Raw genomic sequence first — 19796 nt, 5'->3', positions numbered from 1 at the left:
AGAACATAATGTAGAATTAGTAACAATCTCTCTCCAAAATGATGCCCTGCCTTGTTGGTTGTGGGGTTGGAATAGGGATAGTTGGGTCAGTCTAGTTCCTGCCTATGTACACGTGTTCATTCATAAACCTGCTCTGCCACATTGATGCAATAAACTGTGACATTTTTTACTGATGGGAAAGAAACATGAGGCCAAAGCAGCTGGAAAGAGAAGCTGGCAGTGGCACTTGGCTATCCATTTAGCTATAGCCCATTTTTATAGCTACATTCCCATAGTTACCACCTCCTTGGTACATCAGTTCATAGAATCATAGAATTGCAGAGTGGGAAGGAACCAGGAGGATCATCTAACCCAACCCAGCAAGACAAGGATCTTTCACTCAATGTGTGGCTCGAACCCACAACCCTGAGATTAACAGTCTCATTCTCTACCGACTGAGCTATCCCTCAGGGACTTACTTGTCTTTCCATGCATCTTTCCATGCTGATCTTCCACTTTGCTTTCTTAGGGCCCCTTCTCTTATTCCAAAGTGCCTCCATACATGTAACCCAGGGCATTCCCTGAAGTATGTGTGCCAGGGGTCACACAGAGCATGCCATAGCACCACTTGGTACAACCATAGTTTTCCAATAACCGTAGAGGCACTTTTCCAGCTCCACCCCTACCTGCTTCTGATAATAGCTACTGAGAAGCCACAGCTTTGCCTGTCAGAGGCATTGGGTCATGTTACATCCTCCTGAGTGTTGTCAGAATGTCCAGTGTGGTGGAGTCACTTGAGACTCTGCAGCACAGACCAAAAAGATATATCTCTCACTGAGCTTCCTTAGTATTTTATTTGTCTCACCTTCACTGCGTTTATGTGACCTAATGGCCCAGGGCTGTGGTTATACTAATGACTTTTCTATACTGAAGCCACAGATCGTGGAGTGTTTTCAGAGAGGTTAGCAGACTGGAGAGTAATTCAAAAGCAAAACAAAACTAGCAGTTGAATTTCAGCTTCTCTGCCCATCTCATCAGTGTTTCCTGATTCAAATCTAGACAGATTACCATCATACAGTGCCTAGAGACAACAAAGCAGAAGTAGCGATCAGACATAGGACAGAGCATGTACACATAAATGCCACATGCATGATCTTGATATTGCTAATATATCTTGATAGAAAGCAGACTGCTCCCATATGGAGTCAATAAGGTCTGCTTGTCAAGCGAATATCAGCTATCTGAGCCTAAATATGGATGCTCATTCTTCTGTCACATTGAATGGTTACAATTCTCTTTGCCTAAAATAAGGCGCATTGCCATGCAGTATGCTGTTAAACGGCTATTTTGGGGTTGCTAGTGGAGTTCATTTGGTCCCAGGGCTTAGCTCTAGAATGTTTTCCCACTGCCACTGTTCAAAAGTGTGGAATGCTTTTGAGCAGGTACAGAATGCCATTTGAGTAACAACCTCCAACTATTCATTATCTGGGATTTAGGGGGGCAAAGGGGACAATTATTATTATTATTATTATTATTATTATTATTATTATTATTATTGGCAGCAGCAGCAGCAGCAGCAGTAGTAGTAGTATACTGGCCTTCACCTGTAGATCTCTGGGTGGTTCACAGCATAAAAAGTTAATGGGTGTTATATTTAGACTGGCATGCTGACACTACCAGCAAGATTCAGGTAGGTAGCCAACTACCATATTTCGACTACCAGCAAGGATTTCCAGCTTTCCTTTTAGTAGGTTTCCATTGCCTAAAGCAGTTGCCAAGTACACAGAAATATAGTGGGAGACACTTTCCCAATGACTCATCTCCATGCCAGAAAAAGCTTGATCCACCAACTTTCTGCCTATCAGATAGTTGTTAAAGTTACAAGAGGACCCTATCATGAAAAAAGAAAAGCTGTTAGTTCTATTCATCTCTCTCCCCCCCCCAAAGGAATGTCCTCCCCAAAATGTGTCAGCATTTCAGTGCACATTTCTCTTAATAAATACATTTAATGCAACTTTGTCCGATGTTCACATTTTTGTAAGCAACAGAATGTTATTTGCACTAATATTTGCATTTCTTTGCCCACTTTCCCCTAATGTACACATTTTAAAAACTGGAGTACCGCATCCCAAAATTCACAAAGGACTTAATTTCTCCCCCATCCTTATCTGAGTTAAATATTCTTCCACCTACTGTAGGTTAGTATTGCCTACACCAACTGGCAGTGGCTTTTCAGTATTTTGGATAAGGGAGCCTTTGTGGTGTAGTGGTTAAGAGCGGTAGACTCGTAATCTGGTGAACTGGGTTTGCTTCTCCGCTCCTCCACATGCAGCTGCTGGGTGACCTTGGGCTAGTCACACTTCTCTGAAGTCTCTCAGCCCCACTCACCTCACAGAGTGTTTGTTGTGGGGCAGGAAGGGAAAGGAAAATGTTAGCCACTTTGAGACTCCTTCAGGTAGTGATAAAGCGGGATATCAAATCCAAACTCTTCTTCCCCAGCCTGAGTTAGTCATGTTAGGGATTGAACCATGGACCTTCTGGATGCAAAGCATGTGCTCTGCAGCTCTTCCCAAAACACTGCCTCTTAGGCTAACAACCTCATGGGGTTGCTGTGAGAGTCATGTATCCTGCTTGGAGATCCTTGGAGGAAGGCTGGGATATAAAAGTGATAAGTAAATAAATAAATAAATAAATAAATAAGTAAATAAGTAAATAAGTAAACAAATAAATAGGGTGTGTCATGTGAAGGCACTCCTATTAATAGGAAGGAAAGGCTGATCCATATTGCTTTATGAAATAATGTATTAGCAGATAAAAGCTCCAGGTGCTAATGAAGTATCTCAGTCAGCAAAACAAGTTCGTTGGCAAACAGCTACTGGACTGTCTATTGGCTTGCCAACTTCTGTATTGTATGACTGATTAGGGATTGCAGACATCAGGAAAGACCTATCATCAGGTCCTGTGCAGAAATTGTCAATTGCCAAGGAAGGAAGGATCTCTGCAATACATGCCAGGCCCGGCAGTTGCCCAAATGATGTGGCTAACAGTAGCAAGACAGTCCTTCAAAGGTTGCAATAAGAAGAGATGGAAGGCAAAGCTGCAATAGACATCAGGTCTGCAGGAAGGAAACGAACTGTGCAACCCCAGACATGTCTACTCAAAAGTAGGTTCCACTGAGTTCAATGAGACTTCATCTCATGTAAGAATGCGGTCTAAGCAAGACAAACTTGATTATGGCTATAGTATATGCATTAAACAATATTTGTTAACTCCCATTTCATTTTCTGCTGGTCTTTTGATTTAGCAGAGTCCCATCCTTAAAACGAATCCCTAATTAGCTTTTATGATAAATGGTATATTTATTTCCAGTTACCATTTCAGCAGCCCTAATGGAGGCTTGTGCAACAGCCAAAAACAAACCAAAAGAGAGAGCGAGAAAGAGAGATGCAGGAGTTTCAACCTGACAGGTTATTTTGCTGCAGTAATTAACCAGGAGTTAACAAAAATACATTGCTGCATTATTTATTCCCAGCTCAGCATTGGTACTTCTGTGTGTCCAAGTGACTTGGAAATACTTCCACTTAACCAAGAAGATTTGCAGTAGTAAGATAATAAGTTCATAATAGTACACGGCTCACCTTTTTTTTCAAAGAGTTTCCATTAATGGATTTGAAAGTGTAATGGGAACTGTTTATTACCTGCTGAGCTACGGTGGGAAATGCAACAAATATTTAATGGCTGTCCATTTATTTACTCACCACAGAAATGCAGACATTTCACTTTAGATGGTAAGGTCATAAGCATTTGAGGCTTATACAAGCTCTGTGCAGACTGTCAACCAGGGATAAGATGTGAGGAAGGCACAGGGGTCCACTGTCCTTACCCATATCACAGTTCTTTTTTAAAAAATTCCTTGCATTTTCAAATACAGGAACAGAGAGCATATTTAACCCCCTCCCCTCCCCCTGTCCCACTTACAGCTTTGTACCAAATACAGCATGTATGCATATACCATATGACTCCCCTTCCACACTTTTCCTGGTTCCTTTGCTTTTCTTCTACTCTACGTAATGTTTTTAATCATCCAATTTGTTATCTATTAAATACTCTATCTATTTCAACTCTGCTGCATCTACTCAAGACCTGCTAAACTAAGTGTTTGTTTATACTGGTCCTTAAAATATTCAATAAACATTGTCCATTCCTCCTCATATTCCTTATCTTCGTTTTCTCTTATCCTGTTCATCAGACCAGCCAGTTCAGCATATGCAAACATTTTACCTTGCCATTCTTCCTTAGTGGGTACATTTGTTCTCTACCTTTGTGCCAATAAGGTTCTAGCTGCTCCTCCCATCACCAGGGACAGTTCTATCATTAGGCAGAATGAGGCAAGCACCTCAGCGGGGAAAAGCTGAAGGGGACACTGGCAGCAGACCCTGCCAATTCTTCCTGAACCTCCTCACCATTCATCTCTGGAAGACACAGCTATGTATGCCACACCACCTTTCATTCACTTCCTAAACTAGCCTGCTTCCTCAAGTGTACACCCCATTGCCAATGTTGAAGGGATATTGTCAGTCCAGTCCACATCTGTATATGGAATAGGGAGGACACCATTTTGTCTTTCACCTCAGACAGCAAAATGGCATGTCTCCTGCATGATTCTAACCACACCACTGCTTTCATATATTGCACCACAGATCAAATGTCCTCATGGGGCTACTGAGTCTGACCATTGGCCATCTATTTTAGTATATCTGGCTTCAAGCCAGCAGGGGCTCTGTCTCTGAATTTTCAGGCAGTAGTCCAGTAACGCTTGATGCAGCACCATCTCACCTCCCCACAAACAAATAAGAATCCATTTCCAATTAATAGATGCCATCTAACCTCTCTGCAAACATTATTCAGGATGAAAGCTCTATAAGCAGGTCATCTGGAAGTAAGCTTAGTTTCTCTGAACAGAGAATGGAATGGGTATCTCAAGAACTGTCTCCTCCCCTGTGAACAGGCCCTTGTGAATGAATCAAGAACAGGCCTGTTACATGTCCTCTACCCTGTGAGGTTTGGAGAGAGAGGCATAGAGAGTCAAGCCTTCTTGTTAATAGCAGCACCCAAATTGCGGCTCTCACTACTCCACGTGATCTAGCCATCCACCTCTTGGGGTATATCATTTGAATGCAGGTTTTATGGCATCGCTCACTGCTCCCAGTGTGTGTGCCATAACTTTTCCTGCTGCAATTTTAGTCCTTTGTGTCATTGCTGTGCATTTTGTTCTTTGATTATTGTTCCACATTGTTTGATGATACCTGGCAGTAAGTTGTCCCGGAGACCTCTTTTGGGCAGGAGGGCATAAGAGAGTCACAATTTAATAAAACAACTAAGCAGAAACCCACCTATTACTTGAACATTCTGAAATGCACATTGACAGTACCATAAAAGTAGCTGCAATGTGCTGGGAAGCAAGATCCACTTATCAGTCTACAATTCAGCTTTATTACAAAGGCCTACTAATACACGCCATAGCTCATTCCAAATAGCTGCTTAGTCCATTCCGAACTCAGAAACCATTGCTTCTTTTTTATTCGTTTCAATTAAAAGATGGACCTTGCAGGAGCTTAGCTCTAATGGCCAAATTGACTGAATATATTTGTCTACAGTTTGGTAAATAATGATACAAGACTTTGAAAAGGGGGAAAAACACTCGGGTACCATTGATTCCATACACAATGAACCAAATGAATGCACACATTAATTCATATAGGGTCACAGGAAGCTGCTCTTACCAAGCCAGACAATTGGTCCATCACAGTATTGTAAAGGCTTCTCAGGGTTTCAGGCAGGAGACATTCCCTGCTGGACCTGGAGATTCCTGGGTCTGAGACTTGCTGCATGCAAAGCAGATGCCCTACCACTGAGCTACAACCCTTTAGTTATATATAAAATTTCCCCCTTCTTTTTGCATAGGTTTCTTTTTAAAAAATAGTAAAATCCATTCTGGGCTACATTTTATATAACTTTCTGCTCTGCTAAACAACTACAAGAGCAGCACATTCATATATTTTCTTTGTTTGGAGTGTGACACTGAAAAGTTGTTACATTTGGTAGGGTGAAACAACTTTTGTGACACTGTTAAATAATCAAATTTATGGTGCAGGCATGGCAGGAGTTCAGTGGGGCTTATTTCTAGTTAAGTAGTTATAGGATTGCAGTCTTTATGCACCAGATAAAGCTATAGTGCTGCTGTAAGGAGGGAAATAGGGAAAGCTGGGGAACTTGCAATAAATGTTTTAAAACCTGGGGGTCCAGGGGGCTGGATGACATTCTGCTCATGCAGCAGTGTTTCCCCTTCATCTTCTCTCCCTGAGCATCTTCAAAATCTACCACGGTGGGTCCCCCAACCTACTTAAACCACTTTTTCTCTTTGGGAGCATCCCACAAGCAGAGTTCTGTTTATGGAGACTCTAGATCCTACACATTTTTGTAAAAGGTTTTCACTAGCAAGATTTGCATCCCTAAATTACAGTCCTATAAATACTGGTAACAAATGTTTAAATCTTACTCAAGTCTCTGGGGCTGATGCATACACACTTGCAACTTAATAGGACTTTGTCCTATACATTGCTATGCATAACAATGGCACTCTCTATGAGCCATCAAAAGTTAGCAGCAACTGAATCTAACTTGGCCACAAAGTTTCAATTCCAGTCAATGGAATTCAGACGGGCAGTGTTGCGTCTTGCTGTAGTCAAGGCTCACTTTCGTCACACAGAAGGACAAATGTCAGCAACTAATTTCCTGTGAGTAAGCCAAAAAATGTAGATTGCTAATTGTAAAATGAATCACAAAAGTGTTCTACTGAAGGCCAATTTCCCAAGTAAAATGAAGAATTTAACAAATGATGGTGATGATGGCAATCACAATGATACATGAGTTTTCACAACTTTTTTCTCCTTTATTCCCAAGACTGGGGTTAGTGAGTCAGACAGGACTCAGCCCAAATCTTTCCTTATAAAAGCATATCACCCAAACCAATTGTGCCATACATCTATTTGCTATTTAAAAGTTACCTACTAGCTTGATTTCTGTAACCTCCATCAATTCCCATGGGCCTTGTATCAGAGAACTTCTCAATGGAGTGTCCCCCAAATTTCTTAAGAAAAGAAACACTGTTGCAAGCAGTGCCTTTAAACACTTATAATTGGCCATGGTGCATTAACATAACATTTGCTATGCCAGCAAGTTTGGCTTTCTGCTACGTTTCCTGTATTGTAGTTTTATTGTGTATGTGTAGCTGTGGCTGTGTTTTGATTTTGATTTTATGGGCCCGCATTAAGGAAAGTTGGAGCAATAAAGCATGATTGATTGACAATGTGTCTCAAAGCGTGACATTGCACCAAAGTGTCATGTTACCTATTAGTGCTGCAAGTCGAGAGAAATTTCTTTTGCTGTGCTCCTTACATCCGTCTTCTCACAGGCTGCAAACAAACTTTAGAAATTCATTACACGGAATATTTTGTGCAATAAATGGGAGGAACCAGAGATGATGGCATTTCCCGGGGCTTCACAGAAGCAAGTAGGTTGCCATGTTTGAAGGGGCCCAGGGAAAGGTGATGTCCTGGGTGCCCTGTGCTACCTCGCTGCCTCTCCCCCTCATCCTACCCTGCCAGAGGTCCTACTGTCCTTTTAAAACCATTGCTTGGTGAGGGGACCACTGTTCTCCCTCCTCACCACTCAGTGTTATTATTCTCCCATCTCTGGCTGCTCCAGAAGTCCAGTTGGCTTTGCAGCTCCAAAGGTGGCCTTCTGTTGCCTGAACTGGCTGCCACTCTTGCCTTGGGGAAAAGATATATATTAAAATGGTGCAAAGCTGTGCCCTCAGCTTCCTGGAAGGCATTCTGCTTCCTACATGCTGCAGCTTGATGCCAGCCCCATCTCTGGCTGTGTTGGGGGGCAGCTTCCAAGCTCTTTTTAACATTCAGTACTTCTTCATTGCACAAATGATTATCACCTAAGGCTTGGCAGGCCAAGCTATTTGTTTCCAGGTTGCCTTTGCTCTATAAACCAGCAGATGGTTTTACAGCTTAGGGCCGGAGTGCTTGCATTAACCTTTCAAGCCCTGCTCCGGCTTCCCTTTTACTAGAGTCCTGCCAACACTGTAAACATTCATTCCTGCACTGATTCTCACCTTGCCTCTTGTTCTCTCCAGCAACCTTTCCCCTTCTCCTTTTACTAGTCAACCCACTGGTAATTTCTTTAAAAATTATATTTCCTGGGTTTATGTCTACTGCTTCATCATGCTTATCTCCTCCCTCCCTGCACTCTGTACGGCTTGATCTCTTATCTGGAATCATGACTGTGATCTCAGCCCTACAAGTATATTTCTAGGTCTTAATGATTCAAAAAGCCAGTGTCTCCATTTCTCACTTAATTGGGGGCATTTGTTCATAAGCAACTGAGCTCAAACAATGAATGTTGCCATTGTCTGACTTCCCATTTTGAGGCATTTCACAGCCTCACAAAGAGATCACTGACATTTATTCCAGCCTATCTTCCACTAATGTCCAGCATGTGCTTGTGTGTGTAAATCACATATAGCCATTGTGTTACCTTCCAGGTGATGTTGACTACACTCCCACCTGCCCCAGCATGCATGGCCAATAATCAGGGATGATGGTTGTAGTCTGCAATATTTTGAAGGCAGTATATTGTCTCCCATGATACTTCCTCAACATACACAGTTTCAACTGGCTACTGGCTTGGGCTCTGAAATCATCTTTATAGGCTCCTTCTAATAAAATACAATCATAATGTGGGACAGGATGTGAGGCTACAAAACAGTTGTTGTGCTGCCACCGTCTATTTCATTACTTTGCACCTAGCTGGAGGAAGTGTATAGTGAGCTGCTTAACCAGAACTATTAAAAAAAAATCAGTAATTTAAATGCCCACCCTCAGCCATATGTAAACATTTTCCTTGGGAATTCATGAAAAACAGATAAGCATTTGGCAAAACCTTCTTGCATGTGAAATTCCTATATTCAAGTCATTATGTAAGAGGCTTTTTAAAAGTTGTGAGGAACCTTAGAATTAATCTGTGCAGGTGTGGGGAGAGATCACATCAGAAACAATTAATATACAATATATTAAATATTTTCTGACATACTCTCCCTTGTATGTTTACTTCTGTTGCAGTATAACACAAAAGGCCTCCTGTTGTCCTAAATAGACACAATTGTGAACTGCTTGTTGTCCCACATTTTAGAGTGGGTAATTTTTACTATTATCAGAATTTTCCAGGTACTTTGAAGCCATTTATCCATTGCTGGCAAGCTTGGTTTCTTCCTATATTTTACAATCAATATCTCTGAGCATTGATAAGCAGGTTGTTTATCAAACACTGATTTATTGCTCAAACAGTCCCAACAACAAAAACACTGGTTTTAAGAGTACAATTTCTCCTGTTTTCTCTTTGATAATTCTATCACTACATTTCCAGAAAGTTCTTGGGTGAGATTCAATGAAGTTCAATAGGGTGTCTGCTTGCGTAACACGGCTTATCCTTTGTCTGCTTCCCCTGGAGCCTGGGCCCACCTCCAATCTTTTCCAGAGGATTGGGGGCCCTCCAAAAAAAACCTGGGGGTTGGATGGCACTGGAGGTGGAAGAGGAGGAAGGTGAAGTCATGCTGAAGTGGGTTTTTTTGTGCAAATAGGCAGACATCACAGGATATCGCCCATTATACATTTACATGGCTACTAGGTATTAACAAATAATGTGATTTGATCTTCGTGTCACAACATGAATGATGTAGGTCTTTTCCCCCCTCTCTTTTTTTGAACACACAATCTTACTATTTAAGTGACATATGTAAGTCCCATTTGATTCAATGTGGCTTTTTCCAAGGTAAATATGAATAATAATAATAATTATACCCCATCCATCTGGCTGGGTTTCCCCAGCCACTGTGGGCAGCTTCCAGCAAAATATAAAAAATAATAAGATTGTAGCCCCCATACAATTTCCTTTTGACCTTACTCACAACTAGCATGTGTTTGCCATATATATATATATATATATATATATATAGTCATATAAATTTATCTTCCGACTTTCTTTCATATCTTTAACAATTCCGTCTCATTCATTTATCTTTTGCTAAATCTAAATTTCTGTTTTCACCATGTGTCTTTGATAGTCAACAACAATAAACAATATAATCTCATCAATACAACATCAATGAAAAAATAAGCAGTGTAAAAACCATCACACAGATGCTACTAAAGCATTAAGTAAGAATGGGATAATTTTCCTTTCACATCTCCCCAAATGCCTACATGAATAATAAGGTCTTCAATGACCTCTTTAATGCTAGCACTGAACATGTCTATCATACTTCTGATGGCTGAGCATTCCACAAGGAGGTCATCACCACCAAGAATGTCGTGTGCCTTCTGCCACTCAATTTCACTTTGGATAATTCTGGCACACAGCGGAGCCCCATCTGTTGACCAAAGTGTGTTTGGATGTTCATTTGACACTCGTGGGGCATTGTAGCACTGAGAAATCACTGCTTCTCTTGACCCACTTTATTCTTCCACCCTACAAGATCTCTTGATGCTCTTGTGATACTTTGCTGAATAAGGAAGGTCTGAGTTCATAACATTCAACAGATGCTGCAGAGATGTACAACATGAGATAAACTCAAACACACTTTCCCCCCCATAATTCTTTTAAACATGAACAACAAAAACTACTTTGCACATAAGTGCAGCATTGAGGTCATGCCCAAAGAGAGGTGCAAAGGACATACGTGAAGATATATCTGCTTTATTATTTACATATTTTCATTCATGTATGCAATATATAGATAGATAGATAAACACACACACACACACCACCACCAACAACAACTACTTTACCTTCCCTTTCCGATTCCCAACTTATACGGCCGCAAAACTCCTTTGCTCACAGAAAATGAATGTTCAATTCTTAACACCATATTAAGTTTTATGTGCACTAAATTTCACCAGAGGAGAATAAACAGTTTGTCTGCTCTCCATCTTTTCATTCTGCATTTTTATGCCTCGAGGTTTTTGGTTGTTAGACTCTAGGGGTTAGGGAAAAATATTCTGAACAGTTTTACCTGGATAAACACCCTATAAATTACAGATGATATTTATTGGCCTCCTAGGAAAGTCACTATATTGGAAATAGCAGGGGGGGGGGAAATAACTTTTAGATAGACAGACAGATACAGTTAATAGATAGATGTTCCAGCAATACATATCTATATCTACCTATTATGTCCTCCTTCCATTCCCAATGCTATACGTGACTTTAATTAACTTGTCTGCCATTTGGAATTCTAGTGGGATACAATGCAAGCAGGATCATTAAACCCAATCATATTTTCAGCCTCGCCTGATATTTCACTAGAGCTATTCAAATCAATTTACCCAACAGAGACATTTGTCCCTGGCCTGTCACCACGGCCCATACTGAGAGTCCTGCACTTCTTTATCTTTTGGCAAGGCCATCATAAGCAAGCGACACAAAGGGTGATGTATGGGAACTCAAATAAGTTATAAATCCTCCATCCCTTCATCAGCTGTCAAACAGAGAGAATTTACGCCAGCCGGCCTTGGCAACGGCTGCCTGGCTATGCTTAGAGAAAGTCAGCTTTAAGATGACACACACTTGGAGGTGAAGAATTTCTCTGCATTCAGAATCCGGGTGCAGGAGGTCGGATAGAAGAAAAGGAAGTAACCTCAGCGACAGACGCGCACACACTATTCCCCCTGGGTGGTCTTGCAATATGAGCATGACGGCACAAGCCACAACAAGCACACCCCCCACAAGTACATATAAAGGTCACAATAATTTGCACACTTTGAACAGAAGAAGGAGAATTCAGAGCCTTTTGGTTTGACACCAGCAGCTCATACCTGTTAGGAATGGCATATAAAAACAACAACAAGCTTGTTCCAGTGATGGGGAAATCTATCAGTTTTGGTTTCTTGCAGTTTCTCATTTTTCCACTCTTAAGTTCACGTCTCCATACTATGACATCTGATTGCTTTTTTTCTTTTAAAGTCTTTATGAAAATACATCTGTGTTTCTCCTAATGCACACATTTTTATGAGCAAGCTTACTTAATATATGCATTTTTGCAAAGCAATTTGCCCCAAATGTAAGGCATTTTTGCACATAATTGTCACTAGTCTATGCATTTTTATGCACACTTTCCCCTAGTGTACACTTTGCTTGGCTAGAGAACTGCATTGCAAAATTGGGAGAAGTGTGAATTTCAGAGGTATGGCTGTGTTTTGGTTCACATATTGTTTCAAAAAGTGCAAATTAGGTGGGTTCACCTTCAAATGTGAACTGAATCAAATCTCCCCAATCCCTAGCATATTCTCTTTTGTGATTTCCAGGCACAAACATTTTGTCACTGGGGGAAGAGAGTGCTAACCTTAAGGCATTGTGGGAAGATGCAAATGCAATGTCCCTGATCTTCACAGGATGCAGAACTGGAGACATGCCATGCCTGTGCATATATGATGGATAGAAATGAAAGCAGTGAGGACAGAGAGTGTACTGTCAGCATGACAAAGAGCATGTCATGAGCACTGCTAAGCATGTTGAGCAACAGCTCAACGCCATGTGCAAGAGCAAGCCACTTAGTATTTTGAAGGGGAACAGCAATAAGGAATAAGAAAGGATGAGCATGTCGTTTCTGCCATTCTCCTATTATTCTGTGCATTTGCTCTACCTCATAAACTTCCAAAAGACCAAGTAATTTTGAATCCCAGGATGTGGGACTGAAATTCAGATGAAGGGAACATTGGGAGCCTCCTTAAATAGCAAGCTGGTCAACACTTTGCAAAGAGTGCTAAGAAATACAAGGCTTTGAATGCAAACTGGGGAAGAATACTTATGCTAGGATGGGATAACACAGGAAGGTGCCTTATATCTCATAAGACCTTTGCTCCCTCTGCCCTGACCACCACCAGCTCCCTAGGCTTTCAGACAGGAGTCTTTGCCAGGCCTACATAAAGATGCTAGGAACTGCACCTGGCACCTTCTGCATGCAAACAGATGCTCTACCAATAAGCTATGTGTCTTCCACATATGTGAAATAGGATGCAAATTCAAAATGCAGAAAATCATATTCTGAGAAAAGTTTTGCAGATAAATGTGCTGAACAAGTTAAGTCATTTTTAAATGTCCATATCTTAATTCATAGGTACAGGTGCAAGTTTACAAAATGTTTATGTAGTTTAAACAGAAATACAATGCATCTCACCTTTGTGGGGAAGACAGTGTCCTGGTGATCTGTGAGCCTGCTCAGCCTGCTCTATAGATGCTCTTGACAGACATCTCCAAGGCCCCCCATTCTCCCTTCTCAGGGATCTTTATTTTAAATGTGTACTTGGAATGAGTAGCCCTTCAAACAGAGAACTCTTTGAAGATGACAAGTGTCCTTTGTAAAGTGGGAGACATGGCCAGCCAAGTTGTGAGCTGGGTTTTCTTATGACCTGATGATCTTCTTGCCTCATTACTGGCCCTGATCCAAAAAGGCTTTGTGGGAAGCTCTTCACCCCTCCCCACTCAGGAAGAGCTGACCAAAGGCCCTTCTAGTTCAGCATCCTACTCCCACAGTGACCATCCAGATGCCTATGGGAAGCTCACAAGCAGGACATGAGAACAGCTACCCTCCCCTCACTTGGGGTCCTCCACAACTAGTGTTCAGAGGCAGTATGCCTCCAAGAGTGGAGGCAGAACACAGGCATCTTCGCTAGTAACCACTGACAGCCTCATCTTCCATGAATTTGTCTAATTCTCTGAAGAAATCCCTTCTGCTGCGGATGCTTCCTCCCATTACTGAAAACAATGGCTTGTGTTGTTGGATAAGCTGAATCTAAATTCAGGGCAGCTTCAGAGTTGGTCTCTGATGCAGCAGAAAGGGATAATTTGGGAGGGGGGGAATCCTTGGTGTGCATGTGAAAGGCTGAGCACATACTTAAAAAGAGTTGATTAGGGAGTGTATTAAGTACAAATATTTGGGCTGCAGCAAGGCAATGCATTTTTTGAGCTTTGTGTTACCATTTGCACCCTCCTCCCTTCCCCCTCTGCAACTTGGCTTTTTCAAAGACACACACACACTCATCTCCGGGAGTTCAATAGCATCATAAAACCCACAATCTTTTCTACCCTGTGCACACATCTCATTATCCATCCTTAGTATACATCTTGAGCAATGCAATTTACTTCAATGTCACCAAGAGAGAGATGCTCCTCTGGGACTGTCATTACCATAAACCACAATCTGCTGCCAATTTATACGTCCTTATCCGCCCCGTATTTTAACTTCTCTCTAAATGATGACAAAGCGCTTTGTGGGCCCCCATCTCAAATGTTGCTTTAGCAGCTCTCCCAAGTGCCCAGTTCCCCTCTTCCATAAGCTGCCTCTTCATCCCAAAACAACTCACTCTGCATTTGGCCTCACTCCAGATTTGGGGTCTTTCAAGCTCCTTTCTTCTTTAGCTGCTGAAGATACTCACTGTTGCCTCTGCCCTTTCACTGCTTACACAGGGCAAAAGAAGCTTGTTTCCTTAGCTTGTTTTAGTTGAGTAGCCTCTTCCCCCACTGAGATTCCAGAAAACTCATAGCATATTTTGTCCCAAACATTACCAAAGAAGTGAATGGAAGATGATTTTAGACCAGGACCAGCATCATTCATTGCTTTTGCACCCTAATGGTCTCTTTCAGGCTGTGCTCTCACAAGAGCCCAGCTGGAAGCCAGGCTACAGACTCCAGGAGAGTGGAGAAAGGCGTTTTCCTACCTACTGCTTTCATGTCTATCTTTCCCACATGAGAACTATTATGCTTAAATGCTTAACCAAGAATATTTCCAGCCGGCAATTCTATAGATGAAACCCCTAGGAACAAAAGTCTTGGTGGATCAATACTGTGCACTGCCTCTCTCCTTGGAGATTTCAGGATCGTTCATTTTTCATTTATTAAATTGTTATCCTATTCTATGTCCAGATGAGCCCCCCTGCCTTTGACATTGTATTGTTTTATTTTTTATTGTTTTGAGTTCACAACCATAAAACAACACAATGGGGGGGAGCCCTACCCAGTACATATTGGCCCTTAAATTCAATATGTCGCTGTAGCTGTTGTTGTTGTTTAGTCGTTTGGTCGTGTCCAACTCTTCGTGACAGCATGGACCAGAGCACGCCAGGCACTCCTGTCTTCCACTGCCTCCCGCAGTTTGGTCAGACTCATGTTAGTAGCTAAATTCAATATACACTACAGCAATACAATATAGTATATACAATCCACATACAAAAAGCCAGAATCATTCCTCAAATGTTTTTTGAAGAAGAAAGGCATTTGCCAGCTTTCTAAAGCTGTAATCCTATACCCACTTATTGAGGGAGTGAGACCCACTGAATTCAATCAGACTTACATCTGTATTGCACTGTAAATTCAGTAAACTTCATTGTGGAGGGAATTCCACAACACTGGTCCCAGCACTGAAAAGGGCCTATTCCTTAAGTTACCTCCATCTCTTTTTCTTTTCATTTTTTAACTTCTAAAGGGGTTCTGGAGCAAGACTCTCTTCATCACCTTTGGTGAAATGGCTTTCTGCTGTCTTGCTTCCTGTCTTGCTACTAACACAGTGGCCTCCTAGTCAAGTTCTAGATCTTTGGCATGGATTTGAAGGCTGATTATGATGTCACTGTAAGCCTATATGATGCATGTTATGTGGTCACATTAGCATATGTGCCTGTTTCACTACGAAGGCACACACTTGTGGAGTTCCACTTCTCCGTATTTTCTGAATGCCACAAAACAGACATGCGCAAACCACTTATCACACGTACCATTTTAAAGGGGAGAATTGATATTTCGAAATTATACTCCACATGTAATGCAAATGTATGGAGGCAGAGCAGGACTGTGCCTGCTGGTCCTACTGACTCTGCCAGTCTCACCTTAGCATCTACGTGTTGAGCATAGATGTCTTCAAAGGACATCTACGTGTGATCAGCTGCTTGAATGTAAGGTTCCCATTTGCATATGTCCAACTCCCATCAGTTCCAGCCAGCATGGCCAGTAATTGAGGATGATGGGAACTGTAGTTCGATAATATTTGGAGAGCAATAGATTTCCCATCCCTGAATTATATGGCTGCTTCCTTGTTTACCCCCATGTTGTGATTGGTATCTAGCTCCATCTTCCTTCCTATGGCCTATCAGATGTCCTGGTGTACAGAAACACATCACAAAGAATTGACCAAACTGCTCCATTTCAGATAGCCACCAGAGGGGAAGATTCTCAACAAAATGTAGTGACCCACTCTTGAATCCATTCAATATTAAATTACAATAAAATGTACAATTTCAGATCTCTTCATTGTGGTCATTTTTAAATATATATATATAAAATAAACAAAACAGTGTTGCCAGCACATGTCAACCAATCAACAGTCAATTCTGTGAAGAGGATTTGTGTCTTTGCTATGCATTACCCAATGCACAGGACCATTTAATTGCTTTTAATTATAGTTACTTGGTTCGTACAATCAGTGAACACGAGGCTAGTCAGAGAAATAATCTCACATGGAAAGTAATGCATCCCACAACCCCATCTTCCTAGGAGATAAGGTAATGTGTATTGTATTTTAATATTTTGCTGGGGGCCACCCAGAGTGGCTGGGGAAACCCAGCCAGATGGGCAGGGTATAAATAATAAATTGTTATTCTTATTATTCTTATTCTTATTATTAGACCAAGCCTAAGAAGTTAGGGCATCCGTGTCACAGTGAAAGAAATTGTGGTTCTTTGGGATATAACCTTACACATCTAGTTGGTTGCATGTTTCAAAAGATCTGAAAGAAAAGCTTCAGCAAAGACATTATCATTCTAAATCCGTAATATATGCATCCTTGCATCACACAGTGTGGAAGCATTGATGCTGCATGCTTTTCAGGACATCTAAAGTCATGGCAGCATTTGAAGCCATATGCCAGTGGCCAAATGGGCAAATACTTCCTATATGCCCGTAGTTCTCCTTTCCTTCCACTGAGCATTCGGGAACTATGCTTGCTGCAGACTGGGAAACAGCTGCTTCTTTCTAACCTAGAGGCAGAAATAAAGTTGTCCCTCTATTGTGGAATGTCTTTCTCATTGAAAAGGTGACACAGATGTATGTGATCATTATCAAAGTGTGGTCACATGTTCCCGGAAGGCAACTGGGCTCTGGAGAATCTGCTGTTTGCATCTTGAAGAGCCTTCCTCTTCATACAGAATAGTGTTAACACAAGTGCAGAAAGCACCTGTTTTGTTTTTGGAGTGCGGGTGCCCATTTTCCCTAACAATACGTTATTGCACAAAGTGGAGACCTGGGAAGAAGAAGAAGAGCCTGGCATTTAGCAGATCACTCCACACCTGGGCTTAGCAAAGAGACAGAGAAATCTCATAATTTAAAGGCAGCCAGAGGAATACGAGAAGCAGACAGCATGCCAGGCCGGAGACTGTCTCTCTCATGTTAACATCTGTCAAGGTAGAAGCTGCTGCTGCTGCTGAATAGCAGCTCCCTTCAGCTTGAAAAACTCTTACATGTTGCATGGCTTTAAAGCTAAGGAAATATACATATTGAATGCTGTCTGGAAAGGAGGAAAATAAAATTATTATTTAAGAGTTGCAGCCAGCTTTTAAAATTAGATTTTGGATAGGCTGTTGCCTTAATGATGATGACAGGTATAATCAGTGCTATTTTTCTAGAAAAAGAGGTGCCAGAACTCACCACAAATGCCTCCCTCGTTCTCTTAGGATGGCAGTGGTGCCCACCTGAGAGGTGCTAGAGCTGAAAAAATGTCCTGGTTATAATGGCAGTGAAAAATAATCTGAGAACCTAAAGAAAGAGAAATTGACCTTTCCCCCCTGATTCTGTGTATATGTGTTTCCAATACTCAGCTTTTTCTTTCAGGTGAATTTGTTGAGATGACTGCTCATCATAAATTACCATTCTCTTTCTCCACAAATGTACTTAATGATGAAGAAGGATTCTCCCCTTTTCTGGTAATAGAGCATTTTTACTCTGCTAATAAGAAATCAGGCAGGCGCTGTCCCTGCCAAGTTCCAGATGCCTAGTTAAAATGGTTTTATATTCCAAGAGACCTTTGCACCATGAATGCTGTTCTGATGTTTTATTCTCCACTGATTTAATTCATGCTTTACATTCTGTATTTTGTACATTTTTTTATCCTTTGTAAGCTGGTTTGAGGCCCAGGTGAGGTGAAAAGCAGAAGATAATTTAATAAATAAATATGATAATTTAAAAATTATCCCTCTTTTTGGAGCAAGGAGCTGGTTCACGGGGCAAGAAGGGAAGAAGGGATGGAGCCACAGCTCTCAGTCCCCAATCCAATCTGTGCTTAAGGCTAGTGATCATTTCCACTAATAATTAAAGAAAAGCAAGCATTCAATTCAATACCATTTGCACAGTAGGACCAAGCTGCCTTTTTTTTTAAATTGGCCTGTTTGTTTAGGCAGAACAGAACAGAAGGTGGAAGGGAATCCAGAGGAGACCATATCTCTCTCCTTCCAAACTGCAGTTTTGCTTTGGAGCAGGAGCTTCGGAAATCAAGAAAGCTCCCCCGCCTCTCCACTACCACCCGGTTGTCGCTTCCTCTCAGCTGTCATTCCCCAAACACCGGCCATTTATACTGCAGTAAACAGTACATTAGCTCCCAGACAGTTCTTAATCCGTCATTCCTTTCGTTAGGATCCACTCTGTCTACTCAACAGATGAGGCTCCTTGAAGTGCCTCCCTTTCTCCTAATGAAGTGGCAGGCAAGTAACCTTTCTCTTTGGCAGAGCTCTGGAGTGGCGCAGTACCACTGCACAAGCATCGCCTCATTTAACCTCCTGTTTTCTTGATCTCCCTCCCTTTCTCTCCAGCCCTCCCCTTCCCATTACACTTAACGCCCTATGCTGGTGAGATGTTTGACCCTGACATTCCTGGAGGGCGACATCCTCCACCAACATTATCCCACCATCTGCTCTGCACTGAACTGCTAGCTCCTGGGGTTTAGTTTCTCAGAGCTGTTCCATCCTTGACCTCTGCTGACACTGAGCCTGCCTGATACTGGAGAGGTGCTTGGGCTGCACAGGGGACAATTACCCCCTGAGAAATGCACAGAGATTTCTATGAACTGCAAATAAGTTGCTTATGCCCACGGAGCTGGCAGAAGCAGCACCCCTCATTCTCTAGTATCATAAAGCTGGCACTCTGAATAAAACCGTTCATGTTTCACAGGGAAAACACTACTAGAAACTGAACATTTCCCCTAATATTTCCCAGGTACTGTAGCTTCTTTTGTGCAACTGAAACCCATGGCTTTTTGACCTGTATGGCCAGAGGAAGCAACTGGTTTCTATGAGGTGCCCTTAAGATGTTGTAGAACAGCAGCACTTATCACCCCTGACCAGTGGCCATGCTGTAAGGGGCTGATGGGAATTGCAGTCCCACCTGGAGGACACCACTTTGTCTACCCCTGGCTGATGGGATGTGGTCATTTAGAAAGGTAAAACAAACACTACCATTCTTATCTCCCCTCCGTTCATAATTCTTTGTCTCTCCTTTCTATGTAAGAATAAATATGTCCAACCCCTTCAGACATCCCTCTAAATGCTCATGATTTGCATTTAGCTAAAGATGGTGATTCAGAAGGCTTTTGTTGCTGTTTCTGAATGGGGATCATAGTATACATTCAGAATGGAAGCCAAAGGTAATCATGATGT

General features: G+C 41.8%; 1 protein-coding gene and 1 long non-coding RNA gene across 28 annotated transcripts in view; both read right to left on the bottom strand.

Moving 5' to 3' along the window:
- Positions 1 to 16381, bottom strand: part of LOC310766398 — a 72156-nt gene extending 55775 nt beyond the window's left edge. For both annotated transcript variants that reach the window (XR_014550130.1, XR_014550131.1), the window contains exon 1: positions 15455 to 16381. This is a non-coding gene — a long non-coding RNA (uncharacterized lncRNA). The remainder of the gene's footprint in view (positions 1 to 15454) is intronic.
- Positions 1 to 19796, bottom strand: part of NRXN3 (neurexin 3) — a 1197396-nt gene that overhangs the window by 586468 nt on the left and 591132 nt on the right. The window lies entirely within an intron of this gene.

Source organism: Podarcis filfolensis, assembly GCF_964270895.1.
Source record: "Podarcis filfolensis genome assembly, chromosome: 1".
NCBI classification, from domain to species: domain Eukaryota; kingdom Metazoa; phylum Chordata; class Lepidosauria; order Squamata; family Lacertidae; genus Podarcis; species Podarcis filfolensis.
This window is presented reverse-complemented; position numbering and strand designations above follow the sequence as displayed.